This window comes from Periplaneta americana, chromosome 13 (assembly GCF_040183065.1).
Source record: "Periplaneta americana isolate PAMFEO1 chromosome 13, P.americana_PAMFEO1_priV1, whole genome shotgun sequence".
Taxonomy (NCBI): Eukaryota; Metazoa; Arthropoda; class Insecta; order Blattodea; family Blattidae; genus Periplaneta; species Periplaneta americana.
In genome coordinates this window covers 874,201-887,500 of record NC_091129.1, presented here as the reverse complement: position 1 = coordinate 887,500, position 13,300 = coordinate 874,201, and positions in this window count along the sequence as shown.

The following is a 13,300-nucleotide window of genomic DNA, read 5'->3' as shown; positions in this document are numbered from 1 at the left end:
GAGACATTAGGATAATTTTAATAAATGCTGTCAACAAGATATCACTGAAACTTCAAATGAATGCTGTCAACAAGATATCACTGATACTTTAAATGAGTGCTGTCAACAAGATATCACTGATACTTTTAATTAATGCTGTCAACAAGATATCACTGATACTTTTAATTAATGCTGTCAACAAGATATCACTGATACTTTAAAGGAATGCTGTCAACAATATATGACGGATAATTTAAATGAATGCTGTCAACAAGATATCACTCATAATTTAAATGAATGCTGTCAACAAGATATCACTCATAATTTAAATGAATGCTGTCAACAAGATATGACATAGTTTAAATGAATGCTGTCAACAAGATATCACTGATACTTCAAATGAATGCTGTCAACAAGATATCACTGATACTTCAAATGAATGCTGTCAACAAGATATCACTGATACTTCAAATGAATGCTGTCAACAAGATATCACTGATACTTTTAATTAATGCTGTCAACAAGATATCACTCATACTTTTAATTAATGCTGTCAACAAGATATCACTGATACTTTAAAGGAATGCTGTCAACAAGATATGACGGATAATTTAAATGAATGCTGTCAACAAGATATCACTCATAATTTAAATGAATGCTGTCAACAAGATATCACTCATAATTTAAATGAATGCTGTCAACAAGATATGACATAGTTTAAATGAATGCTGTCAACAAGATATCACTGATACTTCAAATGAATGCTGTCAACAAGATATCACTGATACTTCAAATGAATGCTGTCAACAAGATATCACTGATACTTCAAATGTATGCTGTCAACAAGATATGACGGATAATTTAAATGAATGCTGTCAACAAGATATCACTGATAATTTTAATGAATGCTGTCAACAAGATATCACTCATAATTTAAATGAATGCTGTCAACAAGATATCACTCATAATTTAAATGAATGCTGTCAACAAGATATGACATAGTTTAAATGAATGCTGTCAACAAGATATCACTGATACTTCAAATGAATGCTGTCAACAAGATATCACTGATACTTCAAATGAATGCTGTCAACAAGATATCACTGATACTTTTAATTAATGCTGTCAACAAGATATCACTCATACTTTTAATTAATGCTGTCAACAAGATATCACTGATACTTTAAAGGAATGCTGTCAACAAGATATGACGGATAATTTAAATGAATGCTGTCAACAAGATATCACTCATAATTTAAATGAATGCTGTCAACAAGATATCACTCATAATTTAAATGAATGCTGTCAACAAGATATGACATAGTTTAAATGAATGCTGTCAACAAGATATCACTGATACTTCAAATGAATGCTGTCAACAAGATATCACTGATACTTCAAATGAATGCTGTCAACAAGATATCACTGATACTTCAAATGAATGCTGTCAACAAGATATCACTGATACTTCAAATGTATGCTGTCAACAAGATATCACTGATACTTCAAATGTATGCTGTCAACAAGATATCACTGATACTTCAAATGTATGCTGTCAACAAGATATCACTGATACTTCAAATGTATGCTGTCAACAAGATATGACGGATAATTTAAATGAATGCTGTCAACGAGATATCACTGATAATTTTAACGAATGCTGTCAACAAGATAGCCTATCACTGATGATTTTAATTAATGCTGTCAATAAGATATGACTGATAATTTTAATGAATGCTATCAACAAGATATCACTGATAATTTTGACTCTTTCAGAGGTGCAATTAAGGGAAAATCGTTAATCCATTTATAACTATTACCAAGGAAGATTTCAATCTTTTCATTAAAGTAAGTGACGATAAATATGGCGATGTTTCATCTGTACAAGCGAGTTTTAAAGTGTCCAGTAATTTTGATGTGAGTATATTTGACAAATTTTGCCTGAATCTTGAAGAGCAAAATGGAAGCAAAGATTTAAAATGTGACAGATGGAGCAAACTTGGTAATTCGAGACTCGCCACGCTAATTATAATAATCACACAGCGCCCCTCACTGGAAGAGCGACTTCAGCAGTGAATTTGCAAAGGAAGCTTGCTGCTGAATGCAGATGTGAATGTAGAGAGAGCTGATGAAATACAACTTGCAACAGAGCAGTTAGAGTTTCTTTTGCAAGTAAATTAAATATACTTTAGAGATATTGTTGAAGAGATCCAATTGCATCTGAGGGGAATCTTCAATACCCGAGGTAAAACATATTCCATTATTATTTATTGGTTTAAAAACAGTTTAATTTACAATTCCTTATATTAAATAAAATAATTTTTCTAGGGACTTTTTGCGTGACATAGGGATATTTTATAAGGACAGTAGGGATTTTTGGTTACAGCAACCTGGCAACAGTGGTCGGAAAGTGATATGTGTCTGAAGCGATTCGTCTAAATCAGCCGTGGCGAAAATGCGATCGTGCGCCGAGCCACTGTGTAACCTGCAACGTGCATAGCACCTATGGAGGCAGGCGGACACCCGAAGGGGAAGTGAAGCAACTGTCTGACTTATTAACAGATTTTCATTTTCCTTACGTCAAGCACTTAAATGTTATTTTATATAGTACAAGGCTACAAACTAATGTTTAGTACGTGTAACGAAGAAAGAAATGAACAAGAAAACATTGGACACATTATCAGAACCTAAAATTAACTGTCTTCAGAATGTCTCTGCGACAAAGTTTCAAAGTCAGGAATTATGTCACTTACTGCCAGTCGTAGTTGATCACGAAGGTGTTTGTCTGTCAGTCGTGATCTAAATTTGGTTTTTACTATTGTCATTGTTGAAAATAATTTTTCACAAACGTAAGTTGTAGCGAACATGGCTTCAACAGAGCAAGCGAAAGAACGAAGCTTCGGATATTTATTTTTTGGCAAAGATTTGAAAAGCTTGAACATTTGTCAAGTCCTTACATCTAGCTTTCATTTAACATCACATTGTAAATCTGTGAGTTTGAATTGAAGATCTAGCCGCATTATTCGTACATCTGCTGAAAAAGGATCGACGTACAGAGATGATAATAATAGTAGTTATAATAATAATAATAATAATAATAATAATAATAATAATAATAATAACAACACTTAACCTTTTAATGTTTCATCAGTAACATGTAGTATAATGCCGTTTTATGTTATACAACCCTTTTCCTCGTAATACTTGTGAACAAATCATACATTTAATATTCTCATCATATTGACAGCAAAAAAATTGCGTCCTCCCATCCTCCTTGAAACTTTCGTTTTTGTAGAGGTACATGGTTTCGAGAGAGACATTGCGACGATACGCCACTCGCAGGTCAGAGACAAATACAAATGGAACGGAGTTTGACTCCAGTGAGTGAGAGGGTGGGGGTTGGGGAAGGTAGGAAGCAAGAGAAATGCACAGCTATCATTGCGAGCCACAATGTGCTCGTGAGTCACATTTTCGCCACGGCTGGTCTAAATCATATCTTACAAGAAAACGTTAAATCATAAGCATCTAAACGCATTGTGAGAAGTTATGTGAAAAATAATATTCCTAAACAAATTAATGAATTAAAAATGAAATATTGAAATATTTATAGCTTAAGTCCAATAACGTGGCGTGACAATTTGACATACGGACGGTTAGAATACAGTCGTCTGCTTTCGTTATATGCGGGAGTTGCGTTCCTCGACATATCCGCTTATTTATGAATGTTTGAGTTGAATTTTCAAATTATCTCTATAATTTCCTTGTAGCATAAGTTATAAGAACATTTTAACGAGCCGAAGCCTGGCGTTTACATAAAACACGAAAGACGAAAATGCATAGAACGAGGCCGACTACACCAGTGATGTCAAAGCAAGCGCATTTTTCTGACCTTGACGTCGTGCGCGGGCAGCAAGCGCTAAGTATGGAAAGAGGAAGGGTTGTGTATATGAATAAGCAACCTGTTGGATTAAGAAAACAGTGGTGCACAAACTTCAAACGGAACGTGAAATTTTATGTCGTTATTTTTATATGGCTTCTTTCTGTTTGATATTATCTATATTGTCTGTAAAACAAAAGTACTAACACTGATTTCTTAATATTGCACTTGTGTTTTAAATCTTAATAACATAATAGAGAGTTAAGAAGGAATATTCACTTAAATTCCATAGTAGTATAATATTATACTGTATTAAGTGGATGAAACACATCATTCATAAAGAAAGTGATATTCCAAAGAAAGAGATTGAGTATGACATGATAAGTTGGAATTTATATTTTAGCCCTATAAAAGTAATCAATAAACCAATTAAAACAATATTACAGTACAAAGCAAAGTTACCTAGGTACTGTATCTGTTTTAAGTGGAACTGATATTACATAACTAAGCTCTTATCGCATTATGCTTTTAAGGTGATATTGGTGAGCAACTTCCTATCATCAGAATATTAAATTATTTTCTCGAAATGTGCTGAAGCTATAGAGCTGACATTTTTACAACACATGGGCACGTATCTTTTGCTTATGATGTAACAGTAGTTGCTTTGTTAATTCAATTCCTTAGAAACAATTTCCATGCGAATATTTTCGAAATTTTCAATACACTACCTTCATTAATAGGCCCTACGTATTTACGGTATGTTAGATTTACGAGAACTTTCTGTAAGGCTACTAAATAAATAGGCCTATATCTGAAAATTTCACTTTTCTCTACGAAAAATTGAGAAAATATTTCTTTTGAATAGAAAAATCAAACTTGTGAAAAATGAGCATTAAAATTAAAACTTACATTCTCATAATGCACTTATACTTCTCAGGCAAATCTAAAAATTACCATGGATACATTTTTAATAAGTTCTCTTCCCTTTATCTATTGAATCAGTTTTGGCCATCCCTGAATATAGCTCGACCAACCGGCATATACCACCTCTTTCGTCTGTCTCTTTCCTTCCCGCTGTAAAGCGCTCAGGCTCTCCTGGGCTCTAAAGCGCGCGCTGCTCTTGTGGGCATCAATTGACATGCCTGGGTTAGGCGATCAAAAGGACCAATCACATCACAATGGATTCATAAGATTTAGAATAAGATAGCCCTCGAAATGTTCAGTTTTATATGTATTTAGTTTACATTAACCTAGCAGCTGATATTTCCTATATATCTTCTGCTGCTAAATCAAAATGTTCGCTTCCCACGTCCTCGTTGCTAAGATATGAACGCTTGATTCTTTGATAATACCAAAGCGTCGCTAGGTCATTTCTCTTATCGTTTACTTACTAGCGGTGCCGGTACGGATCCCAGAGCTTACCAGTCATTAAAGACTGCCGATGGTTTGCATTTCCCACGGTATCATCTCCTCTGTATTTTTGCCTTGTATTATTATGGTAATGCAAATCTCGTTTATTTTTCTTTTTTTCCGCTGACAGAAAAAGTCGTCCTGTTTAAAGAGGCTGGGATTAAAGGACGAAAATCTAAATTTGTTGTTATTTTCAGAACTTTCTGTGAACGCTGCACCATTGACTTTTACTACACACTTCCAGATTGATAGCCATCTGATAGTCTAGTCTTAAAAGTATTCATCTACATATAGATCTAACTGCAATTTAAACTGAATGAGGGGATTTTGGACAAAAGCTCAAACACGTCCAATCTTGTATTTAGCAAGGAATATTTTATGGCAACAAAATATTTTTGCCATTATTGTTGTGCCACTTATGACGTCATCGACAACATTTTAAACTTGCCCTATAGTATTTTAAGAACATCTATTTTACGCAATATTTAATGTGTTTTATACAGAAGCAGTGTGGTTGTGGTCACTCATCATCAACTCTTCAAGGATTACAAGAGCTCTCCTGTTTCGTGCCATCTTCTTGCAGGTCTTCCTGCATCTCTACAGTCAGAAGGTTGATATCTATCCATATGTTTATATTGGAATGCAGATATTATCCATTCTCAAGAGGTGATTTTTCCACTTTTCCCTGTATGTTATGATTTTTTCATTCAATGACAATATATTGTTACCATAGTATCCATAACGGAAGAGAAATATATTTCTTCACCTTGTGGTTACTATGGTAACAATTTTATTGATGATATTAATTTTTATTGGACCCTTGTGCCACTAGTTACATAAATTACTACAGACGTGGACAAATTATTAGACTAAATTAATTAAATGTGCAACGAAGCTGTATTTATCGGCAGAAATAATGAACAAAAATGTATTTTGGACAGATATAATGAACAGAAAATTGAGTCTGGAGGTTACTAATATTTTGTGAACATTCCCTTATTCTTTATTAACACGTTGATTTTGTCAGGGATGCTGGAAACCAAAGTTTGACACTTTCTTTGAAAATCAGCATCATTTAGCCAGATATCAGACAGTGCTTAAATGAGTCTATGTTTCGTTGTAAGCCTCTTTTTGTTCACTTTCTTCTTCAGTATAGATCACAGATTTTCAATTTCGTTCATGTCCGGTCTTCTTGCAGGCCATGGGAGAGAGACTTTCTGCAGTATATAATTAAAACATCAGTAGTACCAACATAGGCAGAAAGAAATATACTTAACCATTGGAAAAACATACCAGAAGATGTAAACAATCATATTTACAACAACAGAGACTTTGTGAATTATACTGATAGTTGATATGACTAATTATATTATGTTTCTAAGAAAAGCGTTTTAGTCAAATAATTTGTCCACGTCTGTATTTTATTTCTCCGACATGGCCAAGTCGCTTCTGTTCTACTCCCAGTTGACTGACAAATAGGTGGCTGATTTGGATGAGTGTCGTTAAAAAGTGTGCGTACCTCTTGCTGTGTATGTATTCTTCACAAAATCCTGTCATCATCATCATCATCATCATCATCATCAAGATTTTAAACGTCTAATTTTCTTTTGTGAATTGAAATTATAAATGTACAGTAGACTACATAGACCTAATTTGTTTGTATAAAACGAGAGAGATGACAAAACAATCAGTTGATCTAATTTTATAGTTTTTAATTAATTTAATAGATATTGCACAAACAATGTAAACCTTATGACATCACGAGGCTATTTGTAGTATGGTGAAACTTAAATTTTTTTTATACTTCCATTCGATAAGTGACGAATTTTTTTAATTAGTTATTTAACGACGCTGTTTCAACTAATCGGTTATTTAGCGTCGATGGAATTGGTGATACCGAGATGGTATTTGGCGAGATGAGGCCCAGGATTCGCCACAGATTACCTGACATTCGCCTTATGGTTGGAGAAAACTTCGGAAAAAACCCAACTAGATAATCAGTCCAAGCGGGAATCGAACCCGCGCCCGAGCGCAACTTCGGTTCGGCGGGCAAGCGTCTCAGCCTACGAGCCGAAAATTGTAAAAAGTAAATACTGTAGATACTCTTATCTTAGTCAAAGAGTGACGAATTTTGCGAATATATCCGTAACAAAATACTTTCAAATTTGACATTCCAGTCTCAAACACTATCTAAGGAATGTATTTATGGTGCATTTAGATTAAAAACTGAACATCTTCCATAACCAGAACTTTATTAATGTCAAACAAAGATAAATACAACAATACATGCACATCAGCGAATGTAGTAAATAAAATTTACGAGATTTGTGCATTAATGTTACAATTGGGTGCATTATTAAGCAAATAAAATCACGTCCAACAGCAAACTAAATCCAGAATCCCGTTTTATGCGACGCTAAGCCGATGTATTGATAAAACTTATTGCAACACGACGGCACTGAACTGTGAGGAGTTGCATGATAAACACGTTGCTGGGCGGCGTTAATCCCGTTTAGAAAGGAAGTGTAAATGTTGTCGTAGCTCAACTATCGCACGTCCTGGACAGGTCCTGACCACATCCGTTCAGCACTCATGTAAATCTACTCCGTGTCCTTCTCCCAGTTAACAATTGAACATAACATAATGTAAGGAAACAGTAATGGTACAAACCAAGCTGGCACAACTGGGCACGAGCGGAGCTGTGACGAGTTCAGACTGCACTGGGGAGCAGAAGTATTGCAAGTCACTGGCTTGTAGTATAGAGGTTGCACAGACTGCCTAGTATGAAGATATAGCTTGTTGCAACATAAGGTAAGGGAAGCGAAGGAGAATACGGGGGAAGAGACAAATAAAAGAAGAATGAAGGGATGAAGATGAAAGAAAGAAGATACTTTAAAATATGAAGAGAAGAGAAGATAAGAGAAGAGAGAAGAAGAGAGAAGAGAGAAGAAGAGAGAAGAAGAGAGAAGAAGAGAGAAGAGAGAAGAAGAGAGAAGAAGAGAGAAGAGAGAAGATTTTTTATTTTAGTAGATTATTTTACGACGCTTTATCAACATCTCTGGTTATTTAGCGTCTGAATGAGATGAAGGTGATAATGCTGGTGAAACGAATCCGGGGTCCAACACCGAAAGTTACCCAGCATTTGCTCATATTGGGTTGAGGGAAAACCCCGGAAAAAACCTCAACCAGGTAACTTGCCCCGACCGGGAATCGAACCCGGGCCACCTGGTTTCGCGGCCAGATACTCTAACCGTTACTCCACAGGTGTGGACGAGAAGAGAGAAGAAGAGAGAAGAGAGAAGAAGAGAGAAGAAGAGAGAAGAGAGAAGAAGAGAAGAAGAGAGAAGAGAGAAGAGAGAAGAAGAGAGAAGAGAGAAGAGAGAAGAAGAGAGAAGAGAGAAGAAGAGAGAAGAGAGAAGAATAGATAAGAGAGAAGAAGAGAGAAGAGAGAAGAAGAGAGAAGAGAGAAGAGACAAGAGGAGAGGAGAGGAGAGGAGAGGAGAGGAGAGGAGAGGAGAGGAGAGGAGAGGAGAGGAGAGGAGAGGAGAGGAGAGGAGAGGAGAGAAGTTTGTAATTTGTATAAAGATGTGCAAGTAATTAATAAAGATATTGTTGTCTTCGATAAACGCTGAAGGATACTCACGTGGCTGTGTTGCAACCAGGTGCGTTAACCTGAACATTTTAGTTTTACTAGTATAATATGATACATTTCTATTGCATAAATTTCTTCCTGTATTTAAGAATTAGTTTGAAACTCTTTCTTTACATATTTTATACAAAAATTTCCTTCACTTGATTTTTCGTCACATTCTGTGAAAGAATTGTATAGTGAACAGAATGCAGCTTGGCGAGTGCACAATCCAGTGTTTGGGATTTAAAAATGACGTCCGCACAAAGTACAGCGTTCAACAAGCAGCCAAGGGACTGTTTTGAGAATCAGTCATATGCTGGGACGACTACAGAAGCCCAAACGTACAAAATTTTCTACAATAGGTTGTAGCAGCAAAATGATGTCTCAACTAAAATTAAGATATTTAAAAAGTCAACAGTTTCATTTGTACTTACCATGTGGTTCAGATGGGCTGTCACGTGAATCTGAAAAATAAAGAAAACAATCTATACAGGGTGTTTCAAAAATGCGGGGCATAATTTCAGGTATGTATTTCCCACATGTAGACAATCAAAATAGTTCATTACAACATGTGTCCGGAAATGCTTCATTTCCGAGTTATGGCCTTCACAACATTGAAATTCACCGGAACGTTTTTCTTTCCGCAGGTCGTTTCATTACAGAATATGTTCAAAATGTCCACCTCCTGCTTGAATACAGACCTCACATCGATGTCTCATTGACCTGCGAACACGATCCCAAACTCAAGGAGTATTGCGTATGTCCTCAGAACATGCCACAATTCGATTCCGAAGGGATTCCAAATCAGACACCGGAGACGAATAAACCAATGATTTTATATGGCCCCACAAGTAGAAATCGAGAGGGTTCAGATGAGGTGAGCGTGGAGGCCAAGCAATTGGGCCACCTCTACCTATCCATCGATCAGGAAACCTTCGATCCAAGTACCGGCGAGCCGTACGACTGAAGTGTGCAGGAGCGCCATCATGCAAGAAGTGAATGTGTTGACGATTGATCAGTGGAGTGTCTTCTAAAACATGAGACATGGTGTTTTCCAGGAAGTTTGTGTACGCCTGCCCCGTAAGTCTGTTTACAAGTACATGGGGTCCAACTAATCGATCCGATCACCAATGATACCGATTCACATGTTGAGGGAGAACCGCACCTGGTGATGAGATGGAACAGTTACGCGTGGGTTTTCATACGCCCATACATGCTGATTGTGGAAATTTGTTATGCCATCTCGTGTGAACTGTGCTTCATCTGTAAATAATACTAAGGCAGGAAAGTTCGGATTTACACCACACTGCTGCAAGAACCACTGACAGAACCTAACTCGTGCAGGGTAATCTGCTGGTGACAGGGCCTGTACACGTTGCAAATGATAAGGATACAATTGATACTCTTTCAACAGTCTCCAGACAGTCGTATGAGGAACATTGACTTGCAACGCTACCCTTCGTGTGCTGATAGGAGTCATGTTCACAGCCTCCAGAATCTCCTCCTGTACTTCTGCAGTTGTAGATCTTGGTCGTCCCCTTCCCAAACCAGGAGAGTTAAATTTTCCATACTCGCACAGACGGTAATGGAGACGTACAAATGTCTTCCGATCTGGACATTGTCGCTGTGGGTACCTCTCCTGGTAAAAACGACGAGCCAGCGCAGCATTGCCGTCCGCCTTACCGTACATGAAGTGTATCTCTGCCAGCTCTTGATTTGAATACATGTCGCACAGTCTAACGCCTACACAACACTGAATGTAACCTTCGCCTCGGAATGAACTGTCAGAGTGCCCTCTTAATGTCTCCTTTGACGGCAACGACCTGCGGAAAGAAAAACGTTCCGGTGAATTTCAATGTTGTGAAGGCCATAACTCGGAAATAAAGCATTTCCGGACACATGTTGTAATGAACTATTTTGATTGTCTACGTATATGTGGGAAATACATACCTGAAATTATGCCCCGTGTTTGAAACACCCTGTATATAATTTGAACTGGAAATGGAAATTACGGAAAAACAGCTGAACGGATTTTAATAAGTGGACCCTCATTTTAAAGCTTGGGATTCAAGGATATGCGGGAAAATAGTAGTTTTCAGTGAAATGTCAATTTTCCTATTTTCCTAAATCCATCTGTCGTCAGTTATCAAAGCTAGTAGCTTTTCAGAAATATGTAAAAACACACTACAGTAAACATTATACCCGAAGACCATAACCTGCAAGATTGCTGACGTATTTAGAGCTCAGATTTCAATATGTCGATCTTCATTTGTGTAATTTTTTTTTAGAATGTCTCTACATTGGTTATTAAAAACTTCAAAACTTACTAAAAAGAATTTACAGGTCTAATTCTCTGATGTGTAACTTTCTGAGTACAGCTGTGTATTGGATATTAAAAACCACAAAACTTAAGGTGGTCTGATTACATGATTACCATTAAAAATGAAATATTATTATAGTTAATGCCATGATGTATTTGTCACTAACGATACACATTAATGATATGGATATATTGATAATATGAAAGTGAAACCTTTTGGGGTTATATAACTAGACGTAGAGAATATCTTAAATTAGATCTTCAATTATATAATTTACTGAGTAACGGCTATAAGGTAAAGTAGGCTATATAAAACTGAAAAGTACAAAACTTACGTAAGATACCAATATTGTTACTGAAATGAAATATTTTTAAATTTATTAATCAAGTCTTATGGGTCTTTTCAGATATTTAACCACGGTACGGTGTAGATTCTCTGATTTTCCTACGATCTGGTGGATTATTATGGAAAAAACATTAGTAATGAATCATGCTTCCTATTTTAGCTGCGTCTTTAAATGCATCAAAATTAATATCATATTCATTTGGTTTAACCGATTCGATCTGAGATTGCTGCCAAGCATATCATTTTGTTACAGGGAGAATAGTAGGCAATTTCACTTGCTGCAACTTCCCGCAACCAGCAACGAACGAAACACAAACAGCTAATAATTTCAGATGAACAATTTTATTTAGGACGTATGTAAGATTCTATAACCCTGCTAAAGCATTCGCCTCATTTTCCGTATCTCAGAAATCGATTCCTCACAACAGCATATACTGGTGAACATAACTTACGTCTCCAATTTTCCGCCACTAAATATTCATTACCAGTTTATGGCCAATATTATACAACATTGATTCAACGAATATTTTACGTGGCCAAAGTGATGTTCAGAATTCGCACGTATCTAATACACTCCAAAAGTTGTCGGATATTGCTAGCAATGTTATTGGCAAATGAAGAAAACGTGCCATCTATAAATTTAAATTTCGTTGATCATTTTGGGTTAGATCAGCTACGATACAATAAACTTACTGCAGAGGAAATTGAAGGTGCAAATTAAGCTTTCAGGTATAACTCCCTGTGAAGTTAATTTGAATAATTTCGAGGGAAAAATTGTTCCGGGGCCGGGTATCGAACCCGGGACCTTTGGTTAAACGTACCAACGCTCTCCCACTGAGCTACCCGGGAACTCTACCCGACACCGATCCAATTTTTCCCCTGTATATCCACAGACCTCAAAGTGGGCTGACAACCGTCAAGCAACCAACATTTGAGTGCACACTAACTCTGTGTGACTTTAAATTGTGGTTTTCTGTTACGTACAGTGACGTGTATTATGCAAATTAAGCTTTGAGGAATAACTCCCTGTAAAGATAATTTGAATAATTTTTCCCTCGAAATTATTGAAATTGAAGGTGTTTTTGTCTCGGAAAATGGTGAGGCACCAAAATACCGTTAAGTTGTGCATGGTAGACAAGGGAGACCAAATGAAGCCCTCACTGTGCTCTGAAAAAATATCCCCTCCTCATCTCTTATGACAGTTATAAATCACAATTGTCCACACCTGTGGAGTAACGGTCAGCGCGTCTGGCCGCGAAACCAGGTGGCCCGGGTTCGAATCCCGGTCGGGGCAAGTTACCTGGTTGAGGTTTTTTCCGGGGTTTTCCCTCAACCCAATAAGAGCAAATGCTGGGTAACTTTCGGTGCTGGACCCCGGACTCATTTCACCGGCATTATCACCTTCATTTCATTCAGACGCTAAATAACCTAGATGTTGATACAGCGTCGTAAAATAACCCAATAAAATAAATAAATCAACACAGTGCGCCATGTCAGCAAAACAAGCTCACCAGAATGACTTTACTTCAGTTTTTATCATTTCGGATTGCTGTCCGTGCCCATTTCTCACACCATCTAATCCAGCAGTATTCAGTAGACCGGTATTGCTGGGAGGAAGAGCAAGGATTACAATTCCTAAGGAAAAACCAAAAGACATTACTTACTGATAAAATAAGAGGTCTATAAGATTTTGTAGCATTTCAGCAAGATCTTTTAGCAGGAAAAATAGCGATCCTG